The sequence below is a fragment of the Asparagus officinalis genome, chromosome 4 (assembly GCF_001876935.1).
Source record: "Asparagus officinalis chromosome 4, Aspof.V1, whole genome shotgun sequence".
Taxonomy (NCBI): Eukaryota; Viridiplantae; Streptophyta; class Magnoliopsida; order Asparagales; family Asparagaceae; genus Asparagus; species Asparagus officinalis.
In genome coordinates, this window is record NC_033797.1 from 72,921,505 (window position 1) to 72,940,884 (window position 19,380).

The 19,380-nt window shown below is 35.8% G+C and overlaps 1 pseudogene; it reads right to left on the bottom strand.

Annotated features, from left to right (window-relative positions):
• LOC109837733 overlaps nt 1-207 on the bottom strand; it is a 17,949-nt pseudogene extending 17,742 nt beyond the window's left edge.

The window sequence follows — 19,380 nt, forward strand, 5'->3', positions numbered from 1 at the left end:
CGTCCACCGCGGCCGCTCCAGTCGGCCCTCCTCCGGCGTCGACGCCATTGAAGAAGCTCTGATCGAGGGTTTTGAGAAGGAGGAGCCATTTCTTGACTTGGGTTTGGGATTGTGGGAGATTTTGCGAGGGCTTTGGAGGTTGGGGAGAGCTCTCGCCGCGAGTGCCATTAGGATTTGGTAGAGTCGGGTGGCGTTGTGTTTTGTGGTGGAAAAATTCCTCAAGGACCCAAAATATGGGACCAATAGAGGGGACAAGTGAGGTGTCCCCCTCCTATTGGATAATGAGTTGGCCATCATTAATGATGGCCAACTCATTATCCAATAAGAAGGGGACACCTCACTTGTCCCTTTTATTGGTCCCATATTTTGGGTCCCCGTAGCAAAGCTCTTTGTGGTGGGGTGTACGTTTTTTGAGTTGCCACGTAATATTTGTTTTTTGCAAATTAATAAAGGTGTGGAAAAAATGGATTTGTTCATTATCGAGCTTATGAATTTTTTCAAAAATTGGAAAAATAAGAGAATTTTCCAAATGAGAGTCAAATTAAATGAAGAAATTATACAAAGAAAACTAAGAACAATTCTCATGCAAAATTCTTCAGTAATAAAATGTTAGGAGTGAATCAGGTTTTCCATAACCAAAACTAGAGGAAAGTTTAATTTAAATTTAATGATATAAAAAAATTTGTTTGCTTGACCTTGTGCCTCTTCCTGAACTTTCCATTTGTGACTTTACAAAACATCTGGTCTTCACAACATATATATATATACTAAACCAAGGTAAAAAGAAATTTTCTTAAAAAGATTATGGTAAGCACTTTGCAAAACATGAAATTTGTCAAAATGAATGTAAAGCATATCTACGTGTCCTATAGAAGGTAGTCTCTATATCATAATTCAAAAAATATATAGCCACACAAAACGGCTTGGTAGAAAGAAAAAAAAAAGAACTACAAAAACAACTAAAAGAGGAAAAAACTAACAAACGCTTAGAAAACTTTGTATTATTTATTTATTATTTATTATTTTTCTTCTTCTTCTTCCTCCTCCTCCTCCTCCTCCGCATAGGTAAATGATTGTCCATAGGTAAAAATTTGTACCCGTAGGACAATAGCTAAGAAGTTGGGCCCTGATTATAGCTTGTCACACATGCTGATAATGTCCTTGCCGACCCATAAATGTTTATGGATAATTGATTTTGCAAACAGTTGTTTCATATACTGTTCATATATGCAAATAATTTTACCCGTATGTAATTAATGAATACACAAACTACTACAAAATAGTACATGCAAACATATTAGAATCGGAGTAAACAATTTCATTTAACTGTTATTAGTGAAAATAATATCAAAAAAGATTTACAGTGTTTAGCTCTAATATGTATGTTTGCAAATATGCCACATAGGCAAAAAGTATACTCATACTTTCTAGATCAGTGGTCTCCAGTAAGATTCTGCTACTCTTTCAACGTCCCGCCTATTCGAGTCTGACGCAACATCCTATAAGAAAAAATATAACTGACTATTAATTAATTTACTCAAAACTTGTCAGAATGAATACAATGTATTGGTATAATAGTATAAAATTATTCTGAACTTAATTGTTGCCTTATTTTCAATATGATCATCACGAAAGAATCTTCATTCTCTGCATCCGGTAAACAATTTTCTTCACATCCTTTTTATGCCCACAATTAATCAATACCATCATCTGCATTCAAAAGACATATTATTCGATGATGATAATAATAAAAATATATATATTAGTACCAAAGACCAAATATAATGCAATGTTTCAACATAAATAGCAGGAAATATCAAGGTCATGTAGAAAAAAATTGAACAGAGTCCAAACATGACATTAGGATGAGAAGTTGTAGAAAATTAGTCAAAGCCATCAAAAGCTTGATGCAATCTAAAAGATGTGAACAAGCAACCTATTAGCAATTACAATCATCATATAGTATTTCTAATATCTATCTCTTTACATGTAATACAAAATTGATGAAGAAAAATGTATAGCCAGAACGATGACATGAGAAAAATTAAAATTTTTCCTTGAAAAAACTAAAACGAACTACAACGTGCTAAAAAAATTAAGGGGATCTGTCGTATGCTGGGTAACAATGTTAGTTTATAGCCAAGTATATACTCACTTGTGCAACCAATCCTTTCAACTAAATGTAAAGCGTATGTCTGAGATGTTTCATTCCACCCTACCATCATTGTTGTGCTTTTGTTCTAATGTTTTTTCTTTTGGGTCAATGAATTAGCTTTTTTTTCAGTCACCAGTGAAACATGAAGTTCATCAAAGACCAGGCTAACCTGAATTTACCACCAAAAAAAAACACTCAAGTAGAGAAAATAAAAACAACAATGCCAGACTCTGGCTTATATCAAGACAACGAAAAGTGTAGAGATTTTCAACCCAAGCTTTGAACTTCATGGGTACAGAACTATGTAATAGAACAATGAGCATGAGAGTTTTGATATTTTCACAATATGCTCAGTCCCCCTTGTGATATCAAACCAGATGCAATAGACTGTATTAGCAAAGCAAAGTTTCTCACCTCATTGTCAAAATATCCCCACTTCCAGTTTTCATTACACCGGCGTATCAAATGTGACCAACATTGACTTCAATGCCTAAAACCAATCCTTTCAACAGATTACATATATTGGTAGTTGATATCCTCAATCTACAAAGACAAACTTGAGTTCGTAATTTACCATGACATCCTCAATCTATAAATGCTATTTTGAGTTTGTAATTTATTATGAAATCTTACTCACCAGATAAACGCACGCTTTGAAGGGGTCAAATTTTACCAAACAATATGATGCCATTGAACTGGAGAAGAATTAGGGAGAAAGCCATTAAAGGCTTCGGGTACTTTGAATGTGGCATGTGTAGAGTTGGCGTCAGATCGAAGGATACAGGAAAGCTGACACGCGGTCGACCGCGCATGGTTGCGGCGCGACGCGTGTATGTGCACGAGAATCAAGGGGTGACTCTGCCCGTTTCGCGTTGCGGTCGACCGGCCATGGCGCGGCGGGTTCGAACGCGCTTTATCCAGAGAAAAAAAAACCAAAAAGGGTTTGGTAGCTGGTTGGCGGTCGACCGCGGCATGGCGTGCGCGCGTGTCTGACCGCGATTTCTTCCAGAGACTTCAGTTTGTCTGGACTTTTGGTGGTCGACCGCGCGTGGCGCGGCGGTCGACCGCGTATCGGGTTTTGGGTTTAAGTTGGCTTTCCAGACCCGTTTTCTGATGAGTTGTATATATACCCTAAACTTGGTTTTAGGGTTAAGCAAGGGAGATTTTGAGCTGCTGAAAGGGGATTTCTAGGGCTTCTATTGTTAGAGTCTATTGGAGAGATCAAGTGGTCTTGTTTGTGGGTTTGTGATAAGATTTGTAACCCTAATTTGTATTCCCCTTGATTTCTATTAGTGAAACTCCCCTCTCCTTGCCCTGTGGACGTAGGCACATTACCGAACCACGCATATCTTGTATTCTTGCTGTGATTGGTTTTCTTGTGTTCGTTTGTGGTCTACTATTGTTCTTGTATGTGCTTTTGATCTTGTCGATTCGGGCTTCCGCGACGCACAACAAGTGGTATCAGAGCAAGGTTGGACTTGGGAGTTTATTCGAAGAATTTGTTGTTGGATTCTTGTTGGGAGAGTAGACCTACAATATGGTTGAAACAAGCAAGGCTAGTTCAAGCGCTACAAGTGCTACAAGTACATCGAGATCGGCTTTGACAAAGGCGATCCAAAGCTTGAGCATCAATAATACTAAAATTGATGTTCCAAAGTTCGATGACAAGATCAATTTTGGCTTATGGAGGTGTCAAGTAATGGACACCTTAGATGCACAAAATTTGGAGGAAACTCTTGAGCTACAAGAGAAACCCGAAGATGTTGAAGACAATGTTTGGAAGAAAATGAACAGTAGAGCTTGTGGGGGTGATTCGGTCATGCTTGATGCCAGATCTCATTTATGATGTGATGAACGAGACGTCGGCGAAGAAATTGTTGGAAACACTCAATGAAAAGTATTAGACGAAGAGCATTGAGAATAGACTTCATTTGAAGAAAAGGTTCTACCAATTCAAGATGAAGAGGGGGTTTCCATTCGGAAGCATGTTAACAACTTCACAAAGCTAATTTCGGATATGGCCAATGTAGATATCATGGTGGAGGATGAAGACAAGGCGATGTTACTATTGTGTTCGTTGCCGAAGGATGAGTTTGGTACATTTGTTCTCACTATGATAAATAGACGAACTACAGTTAGCTACAAGGAGGTAACCTCGGCATTGGTAAATTATGAGCTGAGGAAGAACGATGGTGAGCCCTCCGAGAAGGCATCGGGTAATGCATTAGCAGTTCATGGCCATAGTCCAAACCGTCAAAGGTTCAATCGCTCAAAATCGAAGAATAAGGGTGGCCATAAGAGTGTTGGTAGAAATCAATGTGCCTTTTGTAAAAAAGAGGGACATTGGAAGAATGAGTGCCCAAAGTTAAAGGATAGAGCCGGAAAGCAAAGGGGGAAAGCTGTACAAGCTTCAGAGGTGAATGTTGCTAAGGTTGTTGGCGACATTTCAGATTCGAATTCTTCCGATTATTCTTGTCCCGCACTGCCGTCAGTTTGTTATGCCGACTCTACGGAGTGGATGCTTGATTCGGGAGCTACATTTCACATTTGCCCTAAGAGGGATTGGTTTACCAACTTTGAGGAGTTGAAGAGAGGAGACATGGTTCTCATGGGGAACGATCATGTTTGTCCTATTAGTGGGATTGGCTCAGTCAGAATCAGAATGCATGACGGGGTGACTAGGGAATTAAAAGAAGTGAGGTTCGTGCCGCAATTGACGAAGAACATCATTTCTCTTGGGACTTTGGAAGCATCCGGCTATAGAGTGATCTTAGAAGATGCTAGTTTGAAGGTCATGAATGGGTCTATGATGGTAATGCGAGGTGTCAGGGAAAATAACCTATACTACTTGAAGGGCAAGACAGTTACAGGGGGTCTGGCTGCTTCTATCACCACAGAGGAGGATACCACCACCCTATGGCACATGAGACTTGGACACACAGGTGATAAGTCCCTATAGACATTGGCAAAACATGGGCTATTGAAAGGTGCAAAGACCTGCAAGATGGAGCTGTGTGAGCATTGCATACTTGGGAAGAAGACTAAAGTGAAGTTCGACACCGCTATTCACAAAACCTAAGGTATATTAGATTATATTCACACGGATGTTTAGGGTCCTTCCAAGCACACATCGCTTGGTGGGGCAAATTATTTTGTCACTTTCATTGATGATTATTCCAGGAGGAATTGGGTATATACCATGAAGCATAAACATGAGGTCCTGGATATATTTGTGGAGTGGAAGAAGAAAGTGGAGCTGCAGACATGTAGAAAGGTGAAGACTCTTCGTTCAGACAATGGTGGAGAGTATAAGAGTGATCCATTTCTACAGTTCTGCCGGGATCATGGCATTAGAAGACACTTCACAGTTAGAGAGACACCGCAACAGAACGGGGTGGCCGAGAGATTGAACCGTACCTTGCCGGAGAAGGTATGATGTATGATGACGCAGAGTAGATTATCTAGATTCTTTTGGACCGAGGCGTTGGTTTATGCGAGCCATCTCGTTAACAGGTTGTTGTACACTGTGATAGAGGGGAAGACTCATTTGGAGCGTTGGTCTGGTTCTGTGGCTAGTGACTATGAGACTCTCCGGATATTTGGGTGTCCAGCTTATTTTCATGTTAGTGATGGAAAGTTAAATCCGAGAGCGAGAAAAGCTATTTTTGTGGGATTTAGAGAAGGTGTCAAAGGTTTCAAATTATGGGATCCACAAGACAAGAAGATGGTCATTAGCAGAGATGTCATATTTGATGAGGCGTACATGATGAAGCCTCAGGTTCCTCAGCAGGTGGAAGAAGATCAGACAGGAGGGATATCATAGCAGGTGGAGGTTGATGTGACCTCATCCACTCCAGAAAGCACTATGTCCATTGAGGCTCCTACATGTGTGACACTGGGAGGAGATGAGATGACAGTCGGGCATGTGGAGGATACAGTAGATGGTGAGGCTCAGGAGCAGGGTCATGCTCAAGGGTCCATTACAGCAGATAGACCGAGGAGAGAGATTCGTCGGCCAGCTAGATATGATGAGATCATGGTGGCATATGCTTTATCCGTAGAGGTCGTTGATGATTTTATTCCTGCCACATTTAGGGAGGCAGAGTCCAACCCTGATTCCATTGGGTGGAGGAATGCTATGGAGGAGGAGATGCAATCTCTTCAGAAGAACGACACTTGGAAACTTGCAAAGCTACCTAAGGGTAAGAAAGTTATTGGTTGCAAGTGGGTGTATGCTAAGAAGGAGGGATCTTCTATTGGGGACATTCGGTTCAAGGCCAGATTAGCTGCCAAGGGATATGCACAGCTTGAGGGCATTGATTACAACGAGGTGTTTTCACCTGTTGTGAAGCATTCGTCGATTCGGATACTATTAGCATTAGTGGCACAGCTAGACTTAGATTTGGTCCAAATGGACGTGAAGACGGTCTTTCTACATGGAGATTTAGATGAGGAGATCTACATGATACAACCTATGGGGTTTAAAGCTGTAGGAAGGGAAAATTTGGTGTGCAAATTGAAGAAATCTCTTTATGGACTGAAGCAATCACCGCGACAGTGGTACAATAGATTTGATTGCTTTATGATTGGCCAAGGGTACACGAAGAGCCCGTATGACCCGTGTGTTTATATGCACAAGCTACAGGATGCTGAGCACATTTATTTGTTATTGTATGTTGATGATATACTCATAGCTTCCAGGAACACTTCAGCTATTGGGAAATTGAAAAAGGAGCTGTCATCTGAATTTGAGATGAAGGACCTGGGAGAGGCTAAGAAGATACTGGGTATGGAGATTGAGCGAGACAGGGTGAAGGGGAGATTGAAGCTTACAAAGAGGAGTTACTTACAGAAGATGCTGAAAAAATTCAGTTTTGAGGGCAATACCAAGGTGGTGAGTACTCCATTAGCTCCCTACTTTAAGCTTTCAGCTTTGATATCACCAATTTCAGTGGAGGATAGGGACTACATGTCTAAAGTTCCATACGCCAGTATAGTGGGTAGCTTGATGTATGCTATAGTGTGTACGAGGCCAGATTTGTCACAGGCCGTGAGCATGGTATCTAGGTACATGCACAACCCCGACAAGGGGAATTGGGAGGTCGTGAAGTGGATTCTACGGTATATTAAGGGTACCGTGGATGTTGGATTGATATTTATGAAGAATGATGAGACATGGTATGATTGTATTGGCTACGTGGATTCAGACTATGCCGTAGATCTTGACAAGCGTCGATCCACTACAGGTTATGTTTTTACATTGGCTAGTGCACCGGTGTGTTGGAGATGCACCCTTCAGTCTACAGTGGTGTTTTCTACTACGGAGGCGGAATTTATGGCGGTGACTAAAGCAGTGAAGGAGGCTTTGTGGCTACATGGCTTGTTGGATTATTTGGGGATTGCACAGGAGACTATTCAGGTATATTATGATAGTATGTCAGCTATCTATTTGGCGAAGAACCAAGTCTACCATGCACGTGTTGGCCTTCTTGTTTTGATGATGTTTAACAAACAATTTACCACTAATGTTGTTTGTCTAGTATTTGTGTTTTCTTATTTATTATAGACAAATAGTGTAGTTGGAGGATGGATGGAATAGAGCTTCAACGATCATATCCAAAGGAGGTTGGCGAATACGTTAAGCTCAATATCTATACACACACATTTATTGGTTTCTTCGTATATATATATAGTTATATATATATACATAAGTTTTGGTTTCTATGCATATATATATATATAGTTATATATATACATGCATGGTTTTGGGTTTTCATGTTTATAATATGAAATCACATATTTCATATTTACTATTGTGTTTTTGAAAACATTGCATAGAATATGCAATTTTGTGAAAATTATGTATTCTTAGTTTTTGGACTTAACAATAATCATATACATATTTTATTAAGTCTATATAATCATTGTGTAAAATTTCAAAACATGGTTTAGCCTAAATGTCAAAATTCACATGTTTTCATTTTCGTGTTTTGGACTATTTTTGCAAAATGATGATTTTTCACAAATGGGAAATGCAATTTGGAAAATTATTTTTGTAACATGTTCATTTACATGTATATATATATATTTCCCAAAGTTTTATTATTTTTGGACTTTATTTGTTATTTTTAACAATTTTCCAAAGTCTCAAAAATCAGCTTTAAAAACCGTTTTCTGTAGTATCAGATTTCGGTCGACCGCTGATAGTCACATTTTATTACAATTTTATACCCTCATTATCTATTTTACATGAATAAATATACCATTAATAATTGTTGTTAGCTTAGTTTCCACATAATTGAATGAAAATATAAATAAATATTATTAAATGTAAAAACCCCTCTAAATCTCTCTTCTCTATTTTGTAGCATTTTAGAAGCCCATGAAGCAAAAGCTTAAAATAGGAAAAATGATTGAAGCCCAAAGAGTAAAGCCCATAAAAAATACACCAAGGAAATCAAACTTGGACTTGGATGCAAATAGTTAGAATGACTTGGGTTTTTATGCAAAGCTTTGAAGTGATTCTCATGACCGAACCTGCTGCAGAGTTTGGAAGTTATGGGCCGGTTGCAGTTTTTTTTTTATTTTTGGTTTTTGGAAGCTTTAATGGGCCGGAGAATTGATTTTGAAAATCAAGTGAATAACATGGATTTGGATTGCTGCAGAGAGTGGAAGTGAAATTATTTGAATGGGCCGGATTTGGATGGAGGAAAATCAAATACAATTGGGCCGAAAAATCAAATGAAAACCTGCTGCAGATTTTCTCCATGTGGGCTTTGCTTGGCTTTTGATCAAATCAAAGAAGCCCATTGGAAAATCAATTTCCAAATTATCCAAAAGCCCAGAATGAAGTCGTGTAGCCTGTAGAAGCCGGAGAAAATCAAAAATCCAATATGAAAAGAAATCATATTCAAAATGGTTGGCCACAAAGAAACGACGATATCTCTTAATCCGGAAGGCGGAATTTAACATATAATATATGAAAATCGCCTATCTCGATGAGACGAAGCTATCCGTGAAATCAGAATTTGGAAATAGTGGACATCGATATCGGCATCGATGTGGGCATCGATGCGGGCATCGATACCTGCATCGATGCCTGCATCGATACCAGATTACTGTAGCGCGCGTCAATGGCTGATTGTGCTTGTCTTGGGGCTCAAGTTTGATCCAATGGCTCTCATTCACTGATGTTTACTATAAATAGGGGTAGAGAGTGAGGGGTGAAGGGTGTGAAAATTTTTGTAACTCCTTTTGGAGAGGAGGGCTACTCTTAATTGAGAAGGCCTTCCAAAATTGTAACTTTAGTTGCAATTAATAATAATAATTTTTTTACCACTTTAAATTTTTCTCTTATTCTCTTTGTTGGATGATGAAGATGAAGATGAAGATGGAGAATTATTTGAAGGTTTGCATTTCTTTCTTTTTCTCTTTTATTGCTTATTAGTGTAGATTTATTTCTATGCTTGTAGTTAGATTTTATTTTCTTGTTAAATAGCCAAGAGGGTAGAACCCTTTTGCCTTAGATTTATTTTATGCTTATAGAGTAGATTTATTTTCGTGCATTAGATGAAGATGAAGATGGAGAATTATTTGAAGGTTTGCATTTCTTTCTTTTTCTCTTTTATTGCTTATTAGTTTAGATTTATTTCTATGCTTGTAGTTAGATTTTATTTTCTTGTTAAATAGCCAAGAGGCTAGAACCCTCTTGCCTTAGATTTATTTCATGCTTATAGAGTAGATTTATTTTCTTGCATTTAATTCTTGCAATTTTATTTTGTAGTTTAGATTTTGCACTTTATTTTGTAGTTAGATTTTAATTTCTTATACTATTCACCTTGAGGCTAGAACCCTCTTGGGTTTAGTTTTTCTTTTTGTTTATTTTTATTTTGTTTGATTCGCCTTTAGGCTAGAACCCTCTAGGGAATCACCCTTTTCTAAGAAGTGGGTTCAATTGTAGATTACCCATATCTATAATTGAATCCACCATCTTTAATTTCTTGCATTTTCTTTTATTCTTGAATTTTATTCTTCATTCTTGATTTTTTTTTTTTTATTCATTTTTCCTTCTCACCTTATTGATCATACTCATTCTTTTTCAAATCCACTCTCACTTACATTTGCACCTATTTACACACCATTTTAACTATCTCAATCTCTTTACAATCATATTCACTCATCAATCTTATTTGTCACGCACACAACATAAGAACCGATTTTATATTTTCTCCTACAAAACACCTTCCTCGTGGGATCGATATCTTAAATACTATAACTTGACACGGTTGTGCACTTGCAACCTTTTTGGTACATGTTTATGCCGCATCAAGTTTTTGGCGCCGTTGCCGGGGAAGGTGCTTAAGTAGGTTTTAATTATTTTGGTTCTTTAACTTGTGTGTTTCTTGTGAAAGAACTACTTGGAGATTAAAGATCAAGAATTGGAGATTGAGGAATTGGATATTCGCTTGTGGTAAGTCTTCTTCCTTATATTTTCAATTCCACACCTTTAGTTAGTTTCTCACAATTAGTGGCAAATAGGATCTAAAAAAAAAGATTTTATTTAGGATCTTAAAAAAAGATTTTATTTCCGTTGACCATAATAAAATTCACCCTTCACTTTGACATTTACTAACAAGATAATAAATTCAAACAAATTCCCCCTTCTCATTTGTTTGATTGTTAACCCTAATTAAAAAAAAGAAAAAGATTTTTTTTCCATCCTTTTTAGTTGCTTTTAATTCATAGGGTTGCATTTCATATCGTTAGTAGGAATTCACCAAGTGATTTGAGCATCTTGATTTGGCACACACTTCAAAATATTTTTAAGGGCAAAACCCCATAATCAAGATAAGGTGAGGGATTTCATCACCCTTTCCTTAGCCCAAAAATCACTAATTCCTCACTACACCACCCAAGCCTAATAAAACTCATTAGACGTTGGCCCTAAGGATTCGAGCTCAATAAGGAACAAAGAATCCTTAAGTGAACCGGTTTAAGTTTTCTTGGATTAGTTGGTGTCTAAGGCAAGGTTTAGGGGTTGCGTAAAGCGCTCCGCAAGGAACGAGGTACTTAATTGATCTCTGATCACCCTCTAGTACTATCCTTATCTGGCTAACTACCCGGGTAAAACTTTTATCTTTTCACTTAAGAAATTTTTGGTTATGAGCTAGTCTAGTTGAGTTAGGCTTAACCCTAGAGTTAGAGTGATTGAAAAGTGATTGATTTTGATTTGTTTTAGTTAGGATTTTCCATTTTCTTCTTTTAAAAAAAACTAACTTTTATTTTTCTCTAAAAAAAAGTATAAAAAAAAATTGTTTTTGGTGCATGCAAAATGTGGATTAAGGACAATACACATCAACAAATTCATTTTGAACAAATGGCTAATCCACAAGTTTTTCAAAATTTATGTTATCCTAATATGATTGAAATTTCCAATGAAGTTCGGGAGTTTGTAGAGAGTCCATATCAGTATTCGGTAAATGATCCATTTTTTCCAACCTACAACCCAGGTTGGGCAAGTTACACAAACATTGCATGGAATCAGGGAAACCACTCCGAAACTCAAAACTTCACTCCCTCTTTTTTTGGTTAGGAGCTGGTCTAGCTGAGTTAGGCTTAACCCTAGAGTTAGCATGATTGAAAAGTGATTGTTTTTTATTTGTTTTTCCTTTTTCTTCAAAAAAAACTAACTTTTATTTTTCCAAAACAAAAAAAAATTATATAAAAAGTAATTGTTTTTGGTGCATGCAAAACGTGGATTAGGGACAATACACATCAACAAATTCATTTTGAACAAATGGCTAATCCACAAGTTTTTCAAAATTTATGTTATCCCAATAGGATTGAAATTTCCAATGAAGTCCGGGAGTTTGTAGAGAGTCCATATCAGTATTCGGTAAATGATCCATTTTTTCCAACCTACAACCCAGGTTGGGCAAGTTACACAAACATTGCATGGAATCAGGAAAACCACTCTGGAACTCAAAACTTCACTCCCTCTTTGACCCAACATTTTCCTAGGGAAAACACAGTTCCTTTCAATTCTCATCCACAATTTCAACAACCCAATCTGTCACATCAAAATCAGTCTCCTCATCATCAAGTTGTAACTCACACTCCTCTTGATACAGATCATGATGAACGTCTCAATTTTTTGGAAAAAGGTTTTGAAATCATTATTAAGGCCTCCACACTAGCCACGGATATGTTAACTCAAACATCCTACACGATGAACTCCTTTATGCAATCAACCGAACTCATACTTAACTCTAACACTCAAGCCCTAGCTAGATTAGAAACCCATATTGATCAACTAGCTAGTGCCATAAGTGAAGTAGAGGAAGGAGAAATTCTGAGTCAACCCGTGGTCAATCCTAAGGACACTCAAATGAATGCACTACAGTCAGGAAAACAGGTCGATAATCAGGAAAGAACACCTTTAAGCCAAATTCTTGTTCCAATTCATTCTTCCCCTGATAATTCAATTCAGGAAAGACCGAGGGAAGAAGAAGAAGAGTCAGATCTAAGTTTTGAGGAAATTTTTGGTGAGGAGCTAAAAATATTAGGAGAAGCAGATCGGGTTTGTCAAAATAAAGAAACTGTGTTAGACAATTGTTGTTTTGAACTGAATTTTGAAAAACTCTTTCTTGATGAACTAAGATTTTTGGAAAATAAACAACCACCAAATTTTTACAAATCAACCATAAATCTTGGGGTTGAAGAAATTGTTAAAGAAAAATTGGTTGTTAGAGAACAAACTTTCACAAATCAAGAATCTAAGTCCAATATGCATGACACCAATAATACCTACCTTTCATTGCCATAAAAATCATTGAACACCCCGCAATACTTAGAATTTCAGCACATTGTTGTTTATATCATGTTGAAACTGTTTAAAATCCGTGGGAGAATTTTCAGCAATAAGGTAGGATTCAATGTAGAACAAGAACTCTTCATGTTGAATATTTCATTCTACATTGTTTATTTTATTTATTTCAGAATAATAAAAAGAATTTATTCTTCTCTCACGTGAGAGTTTCTTGTTCAGTTTTCAAAAAAAAAAAAAGAAGAAGAAAAAAAAGAAGAAGAAAAAAAGAAAAAAAAAGAAAAAAAAGAAAAAAAAGAAGAAAAAAAAAGAAAAAAAGAGAAAAAAAAAGGAATAAAATTTTGATTTCATCCTCTTCAGACCAAAGGTAATTGCAGATTTTTATCAGCCGACCAAATGTAAGTGCTTCACTTCTTATCTGCTTTACTTTATGCATCATAGAGTTTGCATTGAGGACAATGCAAAATTTAGGTATGGGGGTGGGAATTAGTTATTTTTTTCTCTTTATTTTACATTTTTAGTTACATTTCCCCCTTTTTCTTTTAAAAAAAAATTTTAAAATATCGTCACTTGCCAAATTGATAGAGTTATGTAATAATTGATTTATTTGATAAATTTAAAATTTTCTAATCCCTAGTTGGTTATTTACTTAAGTTCATCTTTTATGATAACTCTAAATAAATTTTTTAAGAAATGATTTTCAAAGTAGTATACTTTACTTAAACCTTAACTTGGACTTTTATTTAAAATAATGAAATTTTTGCATGCTTAACTTAGAGTTGAAAATAATTTTTTCAAAGTGTCTTGATCTACATATTTTCCAAATATATATACATATACAAAAAAAAAATTGCAAAAAAAGAGTGCGAAAAATGGGCACCAAAAGAAAAGAAAAGAAAAACTCTTGAATTCAAGGTGATTCTATCTTATAAAGCCTAAGCTGACCGAGTAATTAAGCCCAAGGAGTATTTCCATACTTAATGACCTAAGCCCATTTGGGTTGGGATCCATTGGCCCAAAACTCGTTAAATGGTCACTTAGAAAGCCCGTTAAAGTAGAAAAAATCACCAAGGAAGAAAGAGTTAAAAAAAATTTTAAAAAAAACTAATAAATGTTTTATAGTTGTATATATGGTCTTATAAAATATTTTAAATCAAGCAACTTGAAAATTATTTAAAACAAAGAGTTAGCATGTTCTTTTCAAAACTTTTAAATTAAATTTCTAAGTCTGGCTTGGTTTTGTATTGCTACAATGAGAATATTTTCTTGAAAATATACCTTAGAGTTATATAACATGTCAATTCTTAGGTAACTGATAATCATAATTTTATTATAATTTTAGACCCTCATTATCTATTTTACATGAATAAATATACCATTAATAATTGTTGTTAGCTTAGTTTCCACATAATTGAATGAAAATATAAATAAATATTATTAAATGTAAAAACCCCTCTAAATCTCTCTTCTCTATTTTGTAGCATTTTAGAAGCCCATGAAGCAAAAGCTTAAAATAGGAAAAATGATTGAAGCCCAAAGAGTAAAGCCCATAAAAAATACACCAAGGAAATCAAACTTGGACTTGGATGCAAATAGTTAGAATGACTTGGGTTTTTATGCAAAGCTTTGAAGTGATTCTCATGACCGAACCTGCTGCAGAGTTTGGAAGTTATGGGCCGGTTGCAGTTTTTTTTTATTTTTGGTTTTTGGAAGCTTTAATGGGCCGAAGAATTGATTTTGAAAATCAAGTGAATAACATGGATTTGGATTGCTGCAGAGAGTGGAAGTGAAATTATTTGAATGGGCCGGATTTGGATGGAGGAAAATCAAATACAATTGGGCCGAAAAATCAAATGAAAACCTGCTGCAGATTTTCTCCATGTGGGCTTTGCTTGGCTTTTGATCAAATGAAGACCGGAGCTTGTCATTTTTATTTTTTGAAAATCATCAAGGGAAGCTGATTTGCTGCAGATTTGTATAAGGACCGGACTTGGGCTTTAAATCAAAAACCGGACTTGTGTGCTGAAAAATTTAAAGGACTTTGGACTGCTGGATTTTTAATTGGGCCGGTTTTAGCAAGTGGGCTGGAGACTTGCTTTCATTTTCGGTTTTTATTGCTTTGGTGGGCTGCAAAGATTTAATTGTGAAAATCAAATACATTGGATTGGACTTGGCTTTTAAGTGCTTCATTGAATTGTTCCAACTTGATTTTCATTTATTTTTGAAAATCAATTGGGCCTCCTATGTTGGGCTAGAGAAGAACAAAAAATAAATTCAAGGGTGGAGATTGTTGCTTGGGGCTTAAGACAAATCCAATGACTCATATTCATTGCAGATTACTATAAATAGGGGTAGAGAGTGAGGGGTGAAGGGTGTGAAAATTTTTGTAACTCTTTTTGGAGAGGAGGGCTACTCTTAATTGAGAAGGCCTTCTAAAATTGTAACTTTAGTTGTAATTAATAATAATAATTTTTTCACCACTTTAAAATTTTCTCTTCCTCTCTTTGTTGGATGATGAAGATGAAGATGAAGATGGAGAATTATTTGAAGGTTTGCATTTCTTTCCTTTTTCTCTTTTATTTCTCTTTTATTGCTTATTAGTTAGATTTATTTTCATGCTTGTAATTAGATTTTATTTTTCTTGTTAAATAGCCAAGAGGCTAGAACCCTCTTGCCTTAGATTTATTTCATGCTTATAGAGTAGATTTATTTTCTTGCATTTAATTCTTGCAATTTTATTTTGTAGTTTAGATTTTGCAATTTATTTTGTAGTTAGATTTTAATTTCTTATACTATTCACCTTGAGGCTAGAACCCTCTTGGGTTTAGTTTTTCTTTTTGTTTATTTTTATTTTGTTTGATTCGCCTTTAGGCTAGAACCCTCTAGGGAATCACCCTTTTCTAAGAAGTGGGTTCAATTGTAGATTACTCATATCTATAATTGAATCCACCATCTTTAATTTCTTGCATTTTCTTTTATTCTAGAATTTTGTTCTTCATTCTTGATTTTTTTTATTTGTTTCTTGATTTTATTCATTTTTCCTTCTCACCTTATTGATCATACTCATTCTTTTTCAAATTCACTCTCACTTACACTTTGCACCTATTTACACACCACTTTCACTCTCTCAATCTCTTCACAATCACATTCACTTATCATTCCTATTTGTCACGCACACAACATAAGAACCGAATTCATATTTTCTCCTACAAAACACCTTCCTCGTGGGATCGATATCTTAAATATTATAACTTGACACGGTTGTGCACTTGTAACCTTTTTTGTACATGTTTATACCACATCAACCGCTCCGGTCGACCGTTCATATGTTCAGTCGGCAGTGGGTAGCAGAGAGTTTGTCGGTAGACCGGTGCGGTCGACCGAGAGCTCAAAATTTCCATCAGTCGACCGCATCGGTCGACCGAATAAGTCTCTGTGCGTTTTCTCCGTTTGGAACCTGGATCGCGATCGACCGCGAGAATTTCCGGTCGACCGCCATTCTGTCAATTCTGTTTCTTTTTGTCATTTGGTTTGGGTTTTTGGCTGAGATTTTGAATGGGTATAAATACCCCATTGCTGTTCTCTTTCAAGATATCTAAGAAGTTTTTAAACAAGGGTTTAAGCTTGTTTAGTTTTGGTTTAAGTTTGTTTTGGGTTTGCTGTTACAAAGAGGAGTTTACATCAACTATTGAAGAGTTCATCATCAACATTTCATCATCCTCTCTTTGTGTTTTTAGAGAAGTTTCTTAACTCTATTTCCTAGCATTTCTACTATTGTATTTCATATCAATCTTATTGCTAGTTCTTATTGAGTTAAGTTTTTTTTATTGAATCTCATTGTTACACACACCCACATGAGCTTATTGTATTTACATACATAGTATATTAAGCTTATTGTATTTACATACATAGTATATTAGGGTTGTGAGAGATTGTAACATTGAGTTGTGCTTCATTGTGTTCTCATCTATTGTAGAGAACAAATTTATATTTGTTACATTATGAGTGTTGTAAGGTTTTCGGTGAGCTAGAAAACCGATTGTGAGGAGTGACGTTGATCGGTGAGCGTTGAAAACCGACACTGTAAGGTGTAAACGTTATTCGGGTGAGCGTAGAAAACCCGGTTGTGATAGTGGATTTCTCCCCGGGAGTGGGGAGCGGAGACGTAGGATGGAAGGTCCGAACTCTGTGATCATATAGTGTGTTTGAGTGTGCTTTGGCGTTCATTTATATTTATGTTCATATCTTATATCGCCATTGTCATTAGCTCATTATTTATATGATCCACTATCTAGTTCATATTGTTTACACTTGTGTTAGTTTTATATCCTTGCACATATATTATCTATATCTCTTTGTTAGGATATATCTTATTGTTTATATATCCTTGCATATATTTCTATCATATAGGATATATCACCTTGTGTATATTGTATTTTCTTGCACATAACTCTTTGTATATCTTCTTGCAAGAATATACTTGTTAATTAATTTTAATTGGCATATAATCGGATTAGATTAGCACAAGACCCTAATCATCCCCCCCTCTAGGGTCTAACAATTGGTATCAGAGCTTGGTGCTCTTTGATTTAAGGTCTAATCGCCTTGAGTTAAAGATCCAAGTTATCTTTTTGTGCTAATCTTGTTTTGATTACATTTGTATCTTGCTTGTATATTTTTATAAATTATGGATATGAATGATACATCTTGTTTAGGCTATGATTCTAGTGTTGCTCCTAAATTCAATGTTTTCCGTTATGCTCAATGGTGTTTTAGATTTAAATTATTTGTTCAATCTAAAAATATCGATTTATTGGAAATCATTGATTGTGCTTATATTGTGCCCACGTTGGAGAAATCCAAGTGGAGCAAACATGATAAAAAGATGTTTATTATGAACAAGCTTATGTTAGAATTTTTATTAAATGCATTTAATTTATTTATGTCTAACAAGCTTGATTCTTTTGATAGCGCTTATACATTATGGAAATTCATAGAAGCGCATCAAGGAGACTTGGAGGCGATCCGACAAGCTTTGGAGGATCCCTCTTCAAGCTCTAAAGGAGCTTCATGCACACGAGCACTAGGCGATAGCCCTAGTGAGGTTTGCGAGTTCGAATCTATTAATGATTTACCTAATGATGAACTTGCTTGTGCTAGTGAAAAATTATTGCATGCCTTTAACAAATTACAAAATGATTTCATTAATTTACAAAGCAAGCATGTTAATTTGAAATCCGATCATGAGTCTTTAACTTCTAAGTTTGATACTATTTCTAATGAAAATATGATCCTTAAAGAAAACAATGAAAAATTAAAATTGGATAATGATTCTTTGCTTTCAAACTTTGCTAAGTTAACTCATGAAAGAGATAATGCCATGTTAGAAGTAGAGAACATACAAAATGATGTTGCTTCTTTTATAAATAACTATTTATGTTCTACTTCTAAAAGTGCATATGTGCCTAAAAATGAAGATTTGAATCTTATGAATAAAAGTATTTCATCTTTAGATTCAACTTTGAAAATATGCTTTGATAATCATAAGAGGTTTATGGATATGTGTGTCAAGTCTAAGTCATTATCTACTCATTATGCATACATATATAGCAAAATTTACAAATGCTCTATTTGCGGCCGTAAAGGCCATCTAGCAAAATTTTGCTATGATGCATACAAACATAAAAATGTCAATGCTCCTTGTGCATCTCATGTAACTTCTTCATCACATGTACACACACATGCACCCATTGTTCATCATAAGCATGCGCATGTGTATAAATGTGATCTTTGTGGACGTTTTGGCCATTTGGCAAAATTTTGCTATGATTTGAAAAAGAAATCTCCTTTGCCAAATGATTTTATTAAGCCACAAAAGTTTAAATGTGATGTTTGTGGTAGATATAGCCACTTAGGAAAGTTTTGTTTTGATAATGTTTCACATTGGCAAAATAATCTTAAAAGATCATCTATGGTTGCAAATGTTTCCCGTGCACGAGCTAATGGTCCACAAAAACAAATAGATCTCTTTCATTACACATATTGCAATCGGAAGGGTCATTTGAGTGATTATTGCTTTGACCGTTTTAGTGCACCACATGTTTTCGTCAAAAGTTGATTTTGTTATGGAATTTATTATATCTTTGATCGATTACAACAAATTCGAAAGAGATAGTCTTTTTATAAGACTTCTTTTACGCAACAAAATAAAAATTACAACTCTTGAGAAAATAACACAAAAAATCGTTTATCGATTCTTGTTTTGTGGATTTTGCCTGTGCCGGGAGTGCTTTGGCTCGTGGACCACCAAATCATAGATCGTGAAGGGGTTTAAAGATTCTTCCTTCGTTTATCGAAGTAGGAATTTGAAGTGAAGATCTTATCAAAGTAAGACGATCAC